At 32.8% G+C, this 19,074-nt stretch overlaps 1 protein-coding gene across 2 annotated transcripts in view; it reads left to right on the top strand.

Annotated features, from left to right (window-relative positions):
* The window catches only part of COX10 (cytochrome c oxidase assembly factor heme A:farnesyltransferase COX10), a 141,791-nt gene that overhangs the window by 59,224 nt on the left and 63,493 nt on the right, over positions 1–19,074 (top strand). The gene's annotated exons all lie outside the window — the stretch shown is intronic.

Raw genomic sequence — 19,074 nt, 5'->3', positions numbered from 1 at the left:
TTTTGCCCTCAAGTACCAAAATAGTACTTGGCCACATCAAAGTTAGCACCACCTTTAGAAGTGTTTTTAATTTTTTTCTAAAGTTGCATTTTTAATAGTAATTTGAATCTTTAAGTGTGTGTGTGTGTGTGTGTGTGCGTGGTTTTTAAATTACAGCATTGAACTTAGAAGGCCTGCCTAGCCAGTACCTCAAATTTGTTGCAGATGCTGCATATAAATCTGATTTATCTTTAAGTCTAGACATTTTATGTTTAATTTTACTCTTTTTGTTACCTCTAATACTAATAAGAAAATTTCACTGAACTGAATTCTTAGTAAAAGATGTGAAAAATGAACCTCCAAATGCTTATACATGAAAGGATTATATAATTATTTCATTTGTATCTACTTTATTATTTCATATTAATCTATTTTAATGATGCAATTTTGAGCATTTGCATTTTCAGCAGCAGTTTTTTTTTAGTTTGTCATGTACTTATGAGATTAAAATGTTAGCTGTGAACATTAGAAACAATGCTTATTTGACAAGAAGCTCTCCCTGAAGCCATCAATAAAAAATACTAAATATCAGATATGTATTTCATTCAGTTATGACTTAATTATATTACCTGTGTTCTTTTTATTCTATTTTATATTTCCAGACAGAAAGTAACTATTCTCAAATATTCATTTAGTCATAATAGACAATTAACATTTAGTAGCTTAGGGTCCAAATTATCCAGAATTCTCCTGATAGGGTGTGCGTATAGTAGGGATTCTACAGGTTTTTTACACACATGAATCCTCATAAAAATGCTTTCACCAAAAATATTTAGATAATTAAATAAAAAGGACACTGGAAGAAGGGAGCAGGATGCTTCAAGAAGGAGAACTTAAGTACATTATGGATGGATTTATGATTGTACAGCTGGACTGAGTTACAGCAGGACTATAGAACCTAAACAAAAGCGGTCAACTTTAAGAAGAAAATATCTCAAGGCACATTTCAAAAATCTGTATTTGTACATTTATTTTATTTATTTATTTTTTTTTGAGACGGAGTCTTGCTCTGTTGCACCCAGGCTAGAGTGCAGTGGTGCGATCTCGGCCCACTGCAACCTCTGCCTCCTGGGTTCAAGTGATTCTCGTGCCTCAGCCCCCCAGTACCTGGTATTACAGGCGAGTGCCACACACTGGGCTAATTTTTGTATTTTTAGTAGAGACAAGGGTTTCACCATATTGGCCAGGCTGGTCTTGAACTTCTGACCTGAGGTGGTTGGCCCACCTTGGCCTCCCAAAGTGCTGGGATTACAGGTGTGAGCCACCATGCCCGGCCTATTTTTTTTTTTTTTTAACACTGGTTTTGCATTAGTAAAAAAAAAATCTTCCTTTTTAGATTTCAGGTACTGCTAGATATATTGTGTTTAAATTTTAGTTCACAGAAATGAAATTTATTCTCTTTACTGAAATAACACTTTATATTTCAATATATATAAATATGTAAATGTATATAAATAAGGTAATATAATAAATGTGTATAAATAATGTAACCTTTCCTCAGCTGATGAGTCCCTTGCCACTAAGAACTATTTACTCAAGTTCTCAGTTTGTCCTACCTAAATTCCCTTGTTTGATTTCTAGTTAGACCCATTCTCTCTGAATCAGTTAAAACTTCCCGTAGTATTTATGTCTTTTGTAATCTTTACCAGGATCTCATTCTTCTGTAGCAGAGCTATTTTTATTTAGGCTTATATGGATAAATCAACTCTTTCAGCCTTCTGTATTTTTCTTTGCTTTGACTGTTTCATTAAGGCCCCTTGAGAAAACTCCCCATAATTATTTTTTTCATTGTGCTGTAAGCATTGTACACCATGTGTTCCTTTAGCAAAAGACATGAAGATGCAGGCTGTTTGTGCTCAGCAAAAACAGATCTCTTTACCTTGAAAAACCAACTTTAGCAGAGCTATGCTAGAAAAGGATAGGAGGACTCTCTGGGTACAATAGAGTTATATAGGTGGTTTTGTTTTTACCTATTGAGGAATCAGATTGCAAGCCCATTTCTTTTCTTCAGCCTGTGCATCAGCCTGTCTAGGAAACTCTCCAGTCACATACTAAGAAATCCACATAAATTAGTTCATGAGGCTTCTTAATCCCAGGTGGATATACCTATGAGCCCTGTGTATATTCTTTCCTCTCTTCTCTTCCTGGGAGACCGTAGTGAAGGTGCCGAAGCCACCCAGCGCCAGCCTGGAGTTTCAACAAAAATTAAGAAAGTAAAAATCCTTTGGACATAAGTGAGAAGTTTCTGCTCACAATTACATTACACTGGAGAAGTAATTATCTTATAGGTGATTGTATTCTGTCTCCCTCAGAATAATTCCTCTCTTTCTAGCAAAATATTCCTCCCATTTTTGTGCATATTTTTACAACTAAAGGCACTAGATGTAATGTTGTTCTTAGGTAATTCCACCTCTTTAAGATAAAATCTGAGTAATGTCTATCAATGATTACAAGATTTGAAGCCCATCACTGCCTCTGAAGTGCAGCTTCATAGGCAATTAAAAATTCCCCGGGACTTCTGATAGAGTTACTTGTAATAGGTATTACAAATAATACATATAATAATGTATTGCTTAAGGTCAAAGTTTGAAACAGGCCTAGGATCAAATTCTAGCTCTACTTATTAGGCGTTTGGCTTATGTAATTCCTTCATCTCATTTAAACTCAGCTCTTTCATATGTAAACTGAGGCCTGTACCATCTACCCTTATAGGATTTTTTTTCTAAGAGTTAAAGTAAATCTGTTAATTTTTAAATTTCCTTTTTTGTTACCTTCTTCACCACTGTCTTTGTTTCTTGGCTGTTTTCTTTGCTAGCCTGATTGTCTTCATCATATGCATTTCCATGGCCATCTTCCTCATTGTCCTCTTCACCTTTGTTGTTTGCTGTCTCTCCTTTGCTTTCTTTTCTTTCCTCCTGATTTTTCTGTTCCCCACCTTTTTCTTCTCCTTTGCTCCTCTTCACTAAATAGTCTCATCATCTCCTATAGAGCCCTTTCAAGAACCTTCCCAGGACCTGTGATTCTTCAAACACTGTTTGAAAACCCATGATTTAGTCTGTGTGTGAAAAACCGTTACAAAGTAGGTCTTTGGTTGTGCCTTCACTAAATATTAGCTTCCCAGGATAAGGAACCTAGTTCACCACTATTCCTAGCAGCATGTCATAGTGGCTTAGTAAAATTCTTCGCATGTAAAAGATTGAATTTTTATTGTGAAGTGTAATTTGGATATATTTAAGTCATTTAAATGAATGACCAGCTCATTGATTTGTAGACAGCTTAAAAGGGCAGTTTATTGAAGAGAGAGTCAAAGGGCATTCCTAAGTAGTTACTGTAATTTATAAGAATAATCAGAAAGCGGGTTAAGAGACACCAAAAGGAGATTGTTTAAATACATTTGGATGCATTCATTGAAGACAGTACGCTACAACGGATGATGAGGTAGCTCTATCTGTATATATACATATTTTTTAATACACATGATGTTTATAAAGTTAAGTGAAAAAGCATGCTAGAAGGCAGTATATATGAAAATATAGATCAAAATACTAACTTTTCATATATGAGTATCAGTACTCTGGCTAACTTTTTTATTTTTTATTTATTTTTCTATAAGAAATGAATTTTCTCCCATTTGTTCTGGCCCTGGCTTTTTGTAGTGAAATAGTTTTAGATAACTGAATATGACTGGATGGTCACATGATGTCATAAAATACACTGGATGAAGCACATAGAGCAGGTCAAGAAATAAAACATTTCATTTTAAATGTTCTGATGACAATAATTTAGAAAACAGTATTAGAAAATATTACAGGACACATTTTCCCCTTCACATAAATCATTCCCTGCAGCCTGTATTGTTGCCATGTAATAACTGAAAATTCAAAAGAGTTTCATGAGACTGAGACAGTCACTGTAAGAAAGAACGTTGGGGTACTGGCATACATCATGCCTGGAAAGTAATTATGTAGGAGATTCTGAAGCCTAAATCAGTAGCTTTGTACAAAGTCCTTTTCACTTAGGAGATGTTCTGACTAAAAAAACTGGGAAATTAAATTATAAAGTGATGCAAAAGTAGGTTGTTTATGGGATGATTTCCTACTTACTAGAAGTTTCTTTAAATATGTACATTGTCATCGTATATATCTTCCTTTAAAAATACTTACATTTGCTTTTGTTTGGATTTGTTTTTTGTAATATTCCTATATCCTATGTTACAGTTTAATCATGAACCAAATGCCACCTCATTCTTCATCCAAACATCATGAAATCATTGCAGATGAGGTGAGGAGATAAAGTAATTGGATTAGAAATGGATGGTTTAAGTTTACACCATTTTATTATATCAGGAATTTTTGATATTTGAGATGTAGCTTTCCACAGCTGTGTGATCACTTGTGCCTAACATACGTATATGATACCAGGTTCTGTAATTTTGTTGTTTTAAATTCTGAAGGAGGATCTGTGTAGATGGTCAAATCTATCACTTAGAAAAGTTTTATCTGAACTAAAACTACTGATATCTCAATTGAGACAGCATAGAGGTATGATCCTTGTATTACTAAATATTTCTTCCCTTAATTTTCTGCTTTCTATCACTTTGCATTTATAAGCCGTTTACCGAATGGTGGTGGTTGTATGTGAGCATAATAATTTGTATTTTAAAAGTTTGTATCCATAATATTTTCCTAATCTTAAAAAATTAAATTTTGTATATTTTACTCAGTCTTACAAATATATTGTTCTATCTTAGAATATTTTTTTGAAGTGTTAAATTTTCCAGAGGATATATTCATAGTTTAACCTCTAACCTGTTAAATTATTTGAGAAGAAGAAAAAAGACATGTTTGTAGCATTATGAAACGTCTGTTTCAAAGAATACTCCTGGTTATTTTTTACTTTTCCTGTGTTTATTCAGATGCAAAATTATAACTTCAAATACTTATTTTCTATTTAAAAATAATTAAATATTAAGGAAAAATTATGCAATGTGACTATAGAAATTTATTAATAGTAATCTAATAATGTTGAAAGAACTATGTAATTAGAACTTTAACCATTCTTATTTTCAGTTCATTTTAGATTTATTTTCTAAAAGAAACAGTACAACTCAATCAATTTGGAAATTTTGTTGAGATTTTTTAACTTAAAAGCTTGTAACATGGTAACACAGCTTATTTAGAAATGTGTGGTGTTTGCGAAGTTCTTTACAAAGGAACCAGGTAAATCTTGGCTTAATGTTGATTTGATAAAATTCCCTAAAATTTCCCTCAAATGTATTAAAAAATAAGTCAAGTTTATTAAAATAAGTCAACTGTGATTGTATTTTGTTTAATAATCAAAAGTATTTTAGAAGTACGTATTTACATCTAAACGTGCAAATTGTTATAAAATGTTTTCATGAGTCATACAATAAAGGAAGCTTTGAGAGAACCTGGTTATCCATTAATCTTTATTACACTAATTTGGACTAACTGGATTTGTGAAAAGTTCAAATTATGAAATAGTTTTGAAGAAATATAATACTATTAATTTTTAAATTAAATTAGAATAAGTTTTTGAAGAGTTTCTTATTGTTAAAAGTAATCTGAGTTGTGGGTATTATGTCTATTTTTGCATGACCCATAGTAGCTAATAGTGTTATAAATTAATTAACAAACATGATTTGTAATTATACTCAGTGTAATATAAAACATTTAATAAATATACTTAAAGGTACTTAAACAGTTGTTTATCAAGCATTTAAAATGCCGGCCATCACTACCAACACCACATATTATTAAAGCTATGAAATGGCACTACATGGAATAAAAGAGTTTGCTAGATGTTAATCACTTTCATCCAGATTTCAGTCTGGATGATGAAAAAAATGACTAGTAATATCTAAATTCATGAGATTTTATCATAATTGCAGATAAGGAATTTTCTTTAAAATAGTATTTAATTCAGATTTTTATGAGTTTCAGTGTAGACTTAATTAGTGAGATTTTAGTCAGCTTTACTTACTTTATAGGGCATAAGTGAGTCTATATGTTTTCATATAGAAGTCTTTTCTTTTTTAAAAAATTTGTTTAATATAATAGATGATGGATGACTTTCACTAAGAGGAACCTTGGTATTCGTAATGGTTATTTGAGTCAGTGTTTCTGAACTCTTTTGGATCTTCTTTGCTTTGGTGTTAAATAATTCCTTTTTATACTGTAAATGTTAGTAATATTTTTTAGTTACTTGTACTTTAAAGGCTTCATAAGGTAGACTCCATGATGCCCTCAAATCCAACAAATGTTAATGCCTGAAGGAAAAAGGAATAATTCTTTGTAGTTGATTATATATAGATCTTTACAGAATATATATTTTTAGGTTTTATCTAGTTGTCTTGTACTCATGACCTTTAGGAATATTATTAATCATATGCATACATGCTTATCAAAGTATTCTTAAAGAATGTGAAGAGATAAAAATTACAAAGTTATCTTTTCTATCAGCTTTTTTTTCAATCATCAAGAAATCCAGTAAACAACATATATATTAGAAAATGTTTGTTTTCTGGAAAAAATTAACTGCGTTCTTACAAGTATTTTAATGGTTGTTCACATTGGAAGATGAAAAGCATCCGCCTTTGTCAGATAGTGTTTCAGCGCACAGAATAACTCTGTAAGATGCCTAATTTTGCTTTGTATGTGGGACACAGATGTTTTCACCTCCAAAAAGGGACAGCAAGCACATAAAAGGAGATCAAACTTGTTCCCAAAGAATATGTGTGGTGTAACACACTCTTGGAGAGGATTTCAAAAGTAATTAGCTGAGTAAGCCAAAAAACAGTACTGCTATTTAACTTTAATAGCAGAAAGTGTGCCTTTTAAGGTAGTAGTTTTTTGACTAGACATGGATAAATTAAATGCCCTCGGTGTTTTTGTTTTTTTTTTTTAAGTTAAACTCTTTATTTAGGGATCGTCATAGTTTCACATGCAGTTGTAAAAAATAATATAGAGAGATTGCATGTAGCCTTTACCTACTTTCCCACACTGGTAAGGTTGCGGAACTATATAGTACAGTATTACAAGCAGGATGTTGACTTTTTGTTTTAAAAATGTTTCTTGAGTCTGTGTAAATGGCCAAAGCATAGCACTATTTTTTCTTTTATTCTGAATTAAAGACAACAGTATATAACAATGCATATAAAAATTATCTTAAAAATTAGCCTAATAAATATATGATGAGATGTCTGTTCTAGTGTGGGCATGAAGCTTCATACTATATAGAGCTGTTCATATTTGAATAGGTGAAACATTTAGAAATTTTGTATAGTATTCTCTTTGCTTCTTATGCATTTTATTTGTTCTAATGAAATATTTTATTTTAATCTTTTTCTTCATCTGGGTAGTATATAGATTTTATTAAATTGAAATCTTTGAATAATTTTGGTAAACAATATTTTAATTATAAAACTTCTTTGGAACTAATGTAGCTATTTTGTTATGAATGAAAATGTGTTTATTATTAGTTTAGCAAGCATATTACCGATTTTAGATATTAGGTTGGTAGTTCTCAAATTTTACCATGTATAAAGAATCACCTGGGGAGCTGATTGAAAATGCAGATGCTTGTCTCCACTCCTGGATATTCTACTTTGGGTCAGAAGTGAGACCCAAGGATCTGCATTTATAATTAAGGACTGCAGAAGATTTTGATGCAGGTGAACCCTGAACTGCACTTTGAGAAACACTTAATATTGAGGTTTTTTAGCATTGTATTTTAGAAGCAATAGTGTTGATTTTATATTCTAAATGTGTATAAAGAACATCATTTTGTTTTCCAGAAATAAATTTTTTATTCAAATATGGAATTTTCCATAGTCTTACTACGTAACCTGTTGGAATTTTTAGATTTCAACATTGCAATTCAGTAATACCTGTGCTCTGCAATTGAAATCTTTTTCAAATTCATGGCCAGCAACTCAGGAAAAGTAAAGGCATTTGAGTAGCAAAGAAAAGAACTTGGAATACAAGTTGAGAGCCACCAAAAAGTGCTCTGTCAGTAGTTGTGTTTCATCAAATAAGTTGTTTGGATTTTGTTTTCTTCAGGCATTTTTAATTTTCTTTTTAAATAATGACAAAAGAAATTAAAAATAGTAAGTTGGGGATTAGAGACGAAGATAGAGAGGAAGAGAACATTGGCATCAAACAAAACAAAGAAAATGTAAAGGTGATTGATTTTAAGAAGCTAAGGAGTTTGAGCAATCTAATGTGACAGCAAGTACACTGAGTCATTCATTGGGAAAGAGATGAAATAATATTCAGTAAATTGTTTTGAGACTCAGAAATATGAGAAATTTTAGAAATATTTCCATCAAAACTGGTTTCAGTTTCATTAATATTTGGGTATGCAAACAAGAAAATTACTTCATTAATCTAGAAAATTCATTTGAATGCAATATCTTATTCCCCAGAGATGACATAAAAATGAAGTGTGACTTATTCATTTGAGTTTTGAGTAACAGGCATCCTTCTAAGGAAAAGCTAAGTAATTATACATACCTTTTTCTAGACTTTTTTCTTTCTATTAGCAAAACAAAGCCTAGATGTGCTTTCCATTCATTTCCAGTTTGCTCAGACTGACATTTGGCTTGTATGGGACATACTGATGTTTCAGGAAATTTCTTGCCATAAAGCACAGCTGAGACTTTGGCCGTTTGAATGCTGTACTTATTTGTATCCTTGGTATGTACATTTCAAAACTTTTAGTGAATCTCTGACCTCAAAATACATTTTTATGGTAGGTTTTTTTTTAATCATCTTATTTATAAGGTTAACAGAACAAGAACTTCAGGTTGCCTCCCAATGTTAGAAATTAATTATAGTGAAAGATGACAAAGATGGACATGTATGATTTTAGTCTGTTCATAAAGATATTTGCGTGTGATAATTGCCTTCTCTAAAAAATCAACACTTTATTAAGTCTTTAGATTTGTTCATAAAGTAAAAGCTATAGTGTTTAGTTTCCGTTTGACATTGAAATCTTTTTGGTTATTTGTCAGTTTATATTTTTCATTGAAACTTCAAGTTTACTTAGACTGTCCTAACAATTTTTTGTGTATGTTTCCTTTTTAAAATCAGTGAGAAGGCTAAGTCTGTGTGAGGTGGTGAGCAATTAAATGGGTAAAGATGTTTTTAGGTGTTTTTTTTTTTTAATTGTTTTACCAAGAGTTGGTGAGGATGCTAGAAGGCAGGCCTTCTCACTGAAACTAAATTGGGAATGCCTTTCTGAAGGGAAATTTTAGAAGTATAATTTAAAATTCTTAAAAACAAATGTTTTCTTCAACCCGGTAATTCCATTTCTAGAAGTTTTTTCTAAATTATCAAAATATGTGCAAATATATTTATATATTATAAACATATTAAATATTATTTCAATATAGAAAAAGTGGTCTCAGTAAATGGTTTTATTCATATAATGCAATACTGTACAATATCATAGAAATTGCATTTCCAGATGATATTTAATGACATGGAAAGTTTTTGAGTCTTAAATGAGAAACTATTAGAATATAATAGTGTGTACAGTATGTGTATGTCTGAGTGATTGGATAAAAAAAAAATGTATACTTTTTAACCCAGTCATTCTTTTTTTAGAAATTAATATATCCTAAGTGAAAGTAAATATCTACATCTTTTTAAAACGCTGAACAGAGGTAGGAGAATAAAAATAGTTCTTGCCGTGTGGGTTATTATATATTTAATGCTTTCATACACAAAATTTTAAGAATAGTGTTGTTAAAAGAGTGTGATTAGGATTTCCGACTCATATGTAGGCTTTAACAACTATCTAATACAAATCCCTTTTAAAATAGTGAACGAATAAATGGAAGAAAAATAGATAGTATTAAGGTAGACTAGAAAGAGTACCAGTTATTGAATACATTTTCTGTCTAGATTAGTCTTCATGTCCTTCAACAATTTGCCTGTGTTCCTGGTTTTTCTTTCCATGCAGATTATGTCATTATTCAGATAGAGTTTTGTGATTCTGTCAGAGCTCTTAATTCCAAAATGTTCTTACGTGGCAGACACAATTCAGTTTTTTTACCATATTTCTACAACCTAGCAATCTTACTACACTAAAATCAACCAAATTTCTTACTCTGATTCTGATTCTTTGAAATATTTCATAATGTGGTCATCATTAAAGGGACACACATGAATAAAATTTCCTTACAAAAGGAATAGTGTCACTCAGCTATAATATATTGGCTTGTAGCTCTTGATCAGTTCTTTTCAATAATACACACATGCACAAATAGACACCATACTGTATATGACATGTCAAAATCTGATATTTTCTCTTAATATCAAATCATGGACTTTCCAGGTCATTAAATATTATTTGTTTTTAAGGGGCTTTTAGAATATTGCATATTGTGCCATTTTACAGATAAGCCAAACTTTACGTTAACTTAGCCCACGTTGTCAGACATTGAAACTGTATCTAGTACATTATAAGCAATTCCACTAAAGATAAACATGCTGGTTGTCCTTGTTGAAAAGAACAAAATCATTTTAAATGTTTTCTCCATAGTATCCTCCTAATGGCAACCACTGTATTGGTAGCAAGAGTAATTTTTTTTAAGTTTACATTTTATATTGTGAAGGGTAAGCCCTACCAGTTCTTGAGTGCTAGCTATATAAGGAAACATAGATTTTTGTGAAAAGTGCTCAGGTGTCCTGTACCCCAGTGCCTGGTGGGCCACATTTTGGACGTACGGTATTGAGACTCATAATCGGTCCTTTCTCTAAACTTATAATTAGCAGTTATAATTTGCATTTCTGTAGATCTTATTGTACTGCCTCCTATTATTTTATAAACAAGTGTCTTCCTGTTGAGCTGGACCCTGAGCTGAAGCCTAGGTCTTTGTCTTACACTGCCTGATTGTCTCCTCATCCCAGCATTGTCTCTTGCTCAAGTGTAGTGTGCTGTGTGGTGTATTCGGTATTGATGAAGCAACAGAGACTCAAGACAGACTGCCTGGGATCATATCCAAGCAGTACGACCTCAATCATTTACTTTATTTGTCTGGGCCTCAGTTTCCTCATCTTTGAAATGATGATAATGATAATGCCTCCTGAATAGGGTTACAGTGAGGATTACATGAAATAATACACAAAATAACTTAGTCCAGACTTGGTAATAGTAAGCCCTTAGTAAATAGTAACTAATGGTAGTAAATTGTTCTTGATTTTTATAAAAAGTAAGTTGGTGCATTGCTGTAGTCTTTTTTATCAGTATAAAAAAGGCACTGGTGTTCAATATTTTGCATGTCTGTTATAGTCATCCAGTTACTAAACTATCTATAGATTTTCACCTGCTTTAATAAAATTATGAATGATTATCATGAGAGGCTAACACGTTAATTAACCCTCATAATATTAGCCAGTATCTGTCTAATGAATTGTGTATTTATAGCAAATTTGCTGGTGGACTTATAGCAAATGTACTGCCTTAATCACTAAACTAAACCCATAGCTGAGAATATATACTACTTTTAAAGTAGAAAGCTGACAAAAATATAAAGGTTTTATAATTTTATTATTGAAATTCTTGTAAGAAAGTTTCACATGAAATAACCTAGCTACACCTTTCCTATGCCTAAATAAGTAAATGGGATTTCTTGGCAATAAAATAAATAGGTATAAAAGTTGCATAGTGATTGCAAGCTTAGGTGTTTCATTCATAACCATCACTGTATTAAGAGGAAAAAATACAGGTGGGCACATTTGAAGCCTTATACTTGGAAGGATCCCTGTGTTGACTCCAGTATTTAGTATCCAAAATTGTTTCAGCTTGCAGTGTTTGTTGATTGCCTGTCTTGCTGTACGAGATGTCTGTAACTTCTTGGAAAAATTAGAATGTGCTATAATGGTAGTAAAAATAAAACAAAAATTCTGAGCAATGGAGGCATGGAGAACTGCAGCTATCCATAAACAAATAAAGCCATAGAAAATGTCATTCTGAAAAGCACTCAACAGTAAAGAAACCTTTTCTGATAGGGCTTCTCTTGTAAGTCTATTTAAATTGCCATCTTTACAAGGACCTTTCCTCCTCAAACTAACCTTCAAAAGAGTTTGTGATGAAAATTTTACATTTCCAATGTGTTTTGGAAAGCATGAAAGATTTAATGTGGTTTGGAAAATGTAATGTAACATTCAATTTTAAAAAATATTTCCCAACCATGTGCAAATCTTTTTGAAAGCGTGTAGCCACATCTATCTGTACTTATTCTTTGTTTATGATTCGTCTCCTTTTTATTTTAATAAGTTTTTTTGACAAGAGAACAAAAAACTATAGACCTACCACTCTGAAACAAATAATAAACTGTAAATTATATTAGTATTTTAGGCATTCTTCCAGATTATTTCAGAGTAATCTTAGTTAACATTTTTAATGACTGCCTGATAGTCTATCAAGTTGATTACCACATTTTAATCATTCCTTTAGTATTTCTTCCAATCATACCTGTTAACAACTACAGTAGATACTTTTTATGGTTGGCATGTAGTTTTCTCCTCTATTTCTGTATGTATTTCCTTAATATGTAGTTTCAGAAGTGGAATTTATTAGAGATAAACTAAACTCATTAAATTTAGTTTTTTATTGTCTTTCATGAGAACATTTTTCCTTTTCATTCATAAATGATATTGAAACACTATATTCTTGCTTTCCTATTCCTGTTTATATTTTTGTTTTTAATATGAAACATTTTACATTCTAATAGTAACCTCACTGACCTGTTAAGAGGCAATATAAAATATAGATTATTAAATAGCATGTAATATATGTGATCAGTAATCGTCAGCCAGTAATCTTCAATGAGCTTGTTCTTCATTTAATTGCAACGTTATGTCTGATTTTTTTTGTTGCAAAGCTTTCAGAATCTTGACTTGTGGTAATCTTCTTTTAAAAAAGTTTTTAGCAGGATTAATAAGTCATCACGTTATGATGAATGATTAAGGAAATGATGCCTCTAATACATTGAATTATTAAAACTATCATTTTGAAAAATTATATTGGTGCAAACTAGTTTCTACTTTACTGCTATTACTCATACATTTCAAAATTCATACATGGATATCGAATAGGATTTTTTTTTTGCATAATCATGAGTTATGGTGTTAATTTAAAGTTGTAGTGTTAATTATGTTATATTATTGATTTATCTGTTTTAGATCTCACTTTTGTATCTGAAACCATTCGAAAATAATTATTATTAAAGGCCAGTTGACAAAATCTCCACTCCTCCTCCCCAGTGTGACTTTCCTTATTTGTATTATACCTATAAAGACTACCTCTTACATCGGCCGGGCACAGTGGCTCACGTCTGTAATCCCAGCTCTTTGGGAGGACTAGGTGGGCAGACTGCCTGAGCTCGGGAGTTGAAGACCAGCCTGGGTAATATAGTGAGATCCTGTCTCTACAAAATATACAAAATTAGCCAGGCATGGTGGGCATGCCTGTAGTCCCAGCTACTTGGGAGGCTGAGGTGGGAGGATGGCATAGAGTCCAGGAGGCAGAGGTTGCAGTGAGCTGAGATGGTGCCACTGCACTCCAGCCTCAGTGACACAGCCAGTCTCTGTCTCAAAAAAAAAAAGAAAAGACTACCTTTTATAAGAATTAGGAGTATTTCAGTCTATTCTCATTGTGGAATAAAAGTCACTGTAAACTGGGTAGGCTAAAATAAATGTAGTAAGTCTCAGATGATTTAGCATTACAGACTTTTTTTGTAAAGACATTTATTATGTAACATTGTTTTATATAATTGCAGATTTCATTATATTTAAAGAGTCCATTTACCTTTTCATTCGTTATGAATTCTGTTGTTGTAATGATTGTTGTTTAATGTTTCATCTTGCCACATATAATTTAGAATTTCACTGCCTCACATAAGAGTAGCAGTATATGAATTGTACTAAATAGAGAATTGTGGTCCATATGACATTTCTAAAGTAAAATCTCTGATTGGAAATGTACTCACATAAGTTTTAAAATGTCTTTTCTGTCTTGAAGTGTTGTTCAGAATTTCTCCCGGGATCAGGTTTTCATTATGATTTTAATGTGGTCATTGCTAATATCAAGCCCGTCTACGCTGTTATCACTCAAATAAGGAGTAAGGGCCTCTTTATTAGAAAACCTGCCCTCCCACTAGCCAGAAACTAGTACTCAAGACTCAAATCTAGTTAGTAACATTAAAACCTTTTCTTTTTGGAAGTATTTTACTAAGACATTAACACTCTTCCTTTAACTCATATTTGTCAGAAAACTAGATGCTACTTTACGCAGATAGTTGTGCAGACATGGAAAAATCATATGTATTTCTGGATTTTAAGAATTGTGTCTGAGACAGAAAACTGTGACACAGGCAGACAGCCGATAAATACATAATCTATTGTAATTCTCTTAATATTGGGATTTGATGACCAAATGCCATTTATCTAAAGCTGCATAATTATGCTAATAAAATCATAGTCACACATCAACTACTGTTATTTATGAGCATTTAAAAATATTTGCCTGCTTTCTGAGTTAAATTGGTATTTGGCAGAAGAGTTAGAAATAAATTCCCTTTATGCCATTTTTAACTAATTAAGTCTTTTTTCCTTAAAAACAAAGCACCATTGAAAAACTCAAAATGAACCATTGAACTCTATTATATCTTTTCTTTATTAGAAACTCTTAATAATTTGGAATTTTTATCTACATATTTTAGAAAAGCAAACATTTCTTCCCAGTTTGCTATTAAAAAGAGAACTGAAAATATTTTGTGTGTATATCAAAAACTTTTCTTCCATAGATGGACCACATTGTTATCTTTTTCATTCTTTATGGTGGTGAGATCATGTATTACTCTCTCAGGACATGGTGACTATGCTTGCAACACATTACAGGTTTTTGTTTGGCCTCTCAGGAAAGAAGCTATGTACTTCAGTTTTTCAGGGTTCTGGGGAATTACCCAATATCCTATCCGCTGTGCATGACAAATGTCTTACCCTGCTATAAGAATTTTCAGGCTTTTTACATCTTTCAGCCAAGGAACTCTAGGCCCCCTCTATCATGTGGCTGGTCCAACTCTACAATTAGATATAAAGGCATTGCCAGTAATCAGGTTGAAAGAAAAGCTAGGAACAGTTGTAAAAAGCTGTCAGAAGTATTCAAATTAACAACTATTCTTATAGATGCATATTGCCCGTGTTGTCTTCTTAAGACCTCTTTGAAAATGTCTCAATGTATTTCAGGTACTGATTTTGTCCTTTAATGCAAATTATGTACTATGTATTATTATTTTAATGGGATAGTCATTGTTTTCATTTATCATTCCAATTTCCATTGAAATGTATAAAGAAGTACATTTTTTAATGTATTTGCTTGAAAATATATACTCTTTAAACATGAAGATTTTTAGGTTATTTTAAAATACATTTATGGAATCGATAAGAAAGTCTTTCAGGATTGTGGAGAAAATGGGCAGCAGAGCAATTTTACCTAAGCCGAAATGTACTATAATTGTTTGTACTCCCAATACAGCGTCTCAGAGATGGAAGAAACAGAGTCGTTAAAGAGAGGTTTCAAGTCGCTTTGCTTAGGTATTATAGTAGAAAGCTGTTATCTCCTCTCTGACCAAATCACTTCTCTTGTCACTTGGGTAGGATCTGAAGTTCAAAAACAAACTGTAATCTTAGAGGAAACATGTAAATCTCTCAGGGTGTTATTGAACATTTTCAACATGTTGAACATTATAAAAAGCATATGCAACTGTCTTTTAAAGGTGTATTCTGTGTTCTCTGATAGGCAAAATGGATGAGACGTATTTTTTCCCTATTGCCCCTGGTTTCCCCCTTTTTGTTTCCCTCCTTCCCTTTCTCTCCGTTGTATAGAGTCATGCTTTTGCTGATGATTAAGCCAACAGGTGTCAGGAGTGCTAAAGCAAGCTGGCTTTGTGCCCACAAGCATACAGTGCAGATACTGTGTCACTGTAGGTTTTGGTGAATTGTTGTGTCCTTCCAAGAGGAGGGATAACCCAGCTGAAATACTGCAACTCCTGAGGGATTAATGCGTTTCCTTTGCTTTATAGTTCAGAATTTTACAGTTTCTTTGTTTGGGAGTTCTCAGGTTGCTTAATGATTTCTCTGGCCTCCACCCCCACCGTGTTGTGACCAGATGTATATTATAACTGTGTTTGGACCTCTGTAGATTTGCCAATTTTATTGATTAGTATGTGGTATAACCTTTTCTTTTTGAGTACATTATTTTTCTGCAGTAGATGTTCATGTTGTTTGTTTTTTGTTTGTTTGTTTTTAAATGATGGCATTTTCAACTCTGTAGTATTTTAGAGAATGGATTCCAGGGTCATACTGTTGTCACATTATTTTCTCCTTGTTAATGTTGTCAGTAAGCATGCCTATTTTGTATTATAATTGTGAGGGGATCTGCAAGGATTTATTAACTATGAAAGTCTTGTATTCATATTAGATTGTGGTGAAGGAGCACTAGTGGATGAAAAATTTTCTGATCTTTTAAGTCCTAGTTTGAAAGGTGTTTGGTTTAATTTAATTTTGCAACCTAAATAGTCTGTTAACGTTAGAAGTTTTTAGTGAGCTTTAATACGTTCATTTATTGTTCTTGAAAACTGGCCTTAAGAATGAACTGTTTTTAAAACAGTTTTTGCAAAGATGGAATTGTAGCCATTGGCAGCTGTTAGAGTAGAAATTCCTTTGAGCTTATTTGGAGATTTTAGAAGGAGCTTAACCCCACCCTGGATATCCCCGTTAACTAAATATGCTGGCTATGATGTGAGCTCAAAGTTTTCTTTTCTTTTTTTTTTTTCTTTTTCTCTCTCTCAAATGCTAACCCTGTGCTAAAATCAAATAACGATGCTGTGAGATTTGTGGAATTTGGGAGAGGGGTTGGGATGGGGCAAAACTGAGCCCAGTTAGGTATAAATGGGAATAATACAGTTAGAAGACAACAGGCTAAACGTGCTATACAGAAAAGGGTAATTGATGGAATAAATTTCCTAGAAAGTGGAAGGGGACAGGATTACCAGTCCTTAGGTAATCCTGAAGTTAGGAGAGAAGAGGTTGTACGCACTGGTAGGGATGATAGTAGGAAAAGGAGGCAGTGTCCTGTTTGAGGACTTCAGTGTTCAATAAAGTAGAAGGCTGTGCCCTGTATTATAGGTGTGTGTGGAGGGGCGCTGTGTAGAAACATCAGATTCTTGAGAGTGGACCAGATATGAAATCCTTGTGAAGAGAAGCAGATTGAGTTGACTAGAGAGCACATTTGAAGTTTGTGGTTGTGTACTTGTAATGAATCCTCTTGTCCTATAAGGTGTCTTTTTCCAGCATAGCTCCACTGCTTAGGCACATGCACAGAGAAAAGTAGAATATTAGGGCAAAAACTAATAAGCCCTGTGTAGTTGTGGATGTGGTTTCAATGCTGTGATGGGTCGTGACAGCCAGGGGGTAGAGTGAGTGAAGACCTGAAAGCATGTTTTCCTTGAGAAACCGAAAGGTAGCTCAGAATGCTTAGAGTATAGCATGAAAAAGGTAAAGAACAAGAAAGAAAAGAGCCTAGAGAGGTAAAAGGAGGCAAGAGCTGTTATGAAGAGCTTTGTAAGCCATGTTAGAGCATTTAACTTTATTCCTTGGACAGTGGACAGCCATGGAAGGGTTTTATGCTAGAAAGTAGCATGATAAGATTTGCATCTGACAAGATCACTTTGACTTTTCTGTGAAAAGTTACTAGGGGAGGATCATTACTGGAGGTAGGGGAAGTATCAGGGGGCTGTTGTAATCTAGGCAAAATAAAATAGCCTGAATTAAGGAAGTGACACTGATGATAGGATCAAAAAATGGGTGTATTTGAGAAATATTTCGGATCAACATTTTGCCTTCCTCTGACTTTCTGGAGAAAAAAGTTTCTAATTGACTAAGGCTCCATTAATGTTGGTTTTATATTATCTCACTTTAGTAATACTTTATTAGTTTACCTAAAGAGGGTCTGCCATATATTGTATCATTTTGGTAGAATTTTTTTATTATCTTTTTTTCCTGACTAGAAAATACATGGTCTTATGACATTCTTCATAGAAATGGAAAAAACTATCCTAAAATTTATATGAAACCACAAAAGACCCAGGATAGCCAAAGATGTCCTAAGCAAAAAGAACAAAACTGGAGGAATCACATTACCTGACCAAATTACAGTAACCAAAGAGCTATAGTATACAAAGCTGTAGTATAGAGCTATAGTAACCAAAACAGCATGGTACTGGCATAAAAACAGACACATAAACCAATGGAACAGAATAGAGAACCCAGAAACAAACTCATACACCTACAATGAACTTATTTTTAACAAAGGTGCCAAGAACATACACTGAGGAAAAGACTGTCTCTTCAATAAATGGTGCAGGGAAAACTGGGTATTTATATGCAGAAGAATGAAACTAGACCCCTATCTCTTGCCATACACAAAAATCAAATCAAAATGGATTAAAGACTTAAATCTAAGACCTCAAACTACTACAAGAAAATATTGGGGAAACTCTCTAAGACATCAGCCTGGGCAAAGATTTCTTGAGTAGTACCCCACAAACACAGGCAGCCAAAGCAAAAATGGACAAATGGGATCACATCAAGTTAAAAAGCTTCTTCACAGGAAAGGAAACAATCAACAAACTGAAGAGACAACCCACAGAATGGGAGAAAATATTTGCAAACTACCCGTCTGACAAGGGATTAATAACCAGAATGTATAGGGAGCTCAAACAATTCTCTATAGGAAAAATAATCTAATAATCTGATTTTTAAATGGGCAAAAGATTTGAATAGACATTTCTCAAAAGAAGACATACAAATGGCAGACAGGTATATGAGAAGATGCTCGACATCATTGATTATCAGAGAAATGCAAATCAAAACTACAATGAGATATCATCTTACCCCAGTTAAAATGGCTTGTATCCAAACGCAGGCAATAACAAATGCTGGC

This window comes from Symphalangus syndactylus, chromosome 20 (assembly GCF_028878055.3).
Source record: "Symphalangus syndactylus isolate Jambi chromosome 20, NHGRI_mSymSyn1-v2.1_pri, whole genome shotgun sequence".
Classification (NCBI taxonomy): Eukaryota; Metazoa; Chordata; class Mammalia; order Primates; family Hylobatidae; genus Symphalangus; species Symphalangus syndactylus.
The sequence above is the reverse complement of the archived record's forward strand: the minus strand, read 5'-3'. Positions and strand labels throughout refer to the sequence as shown.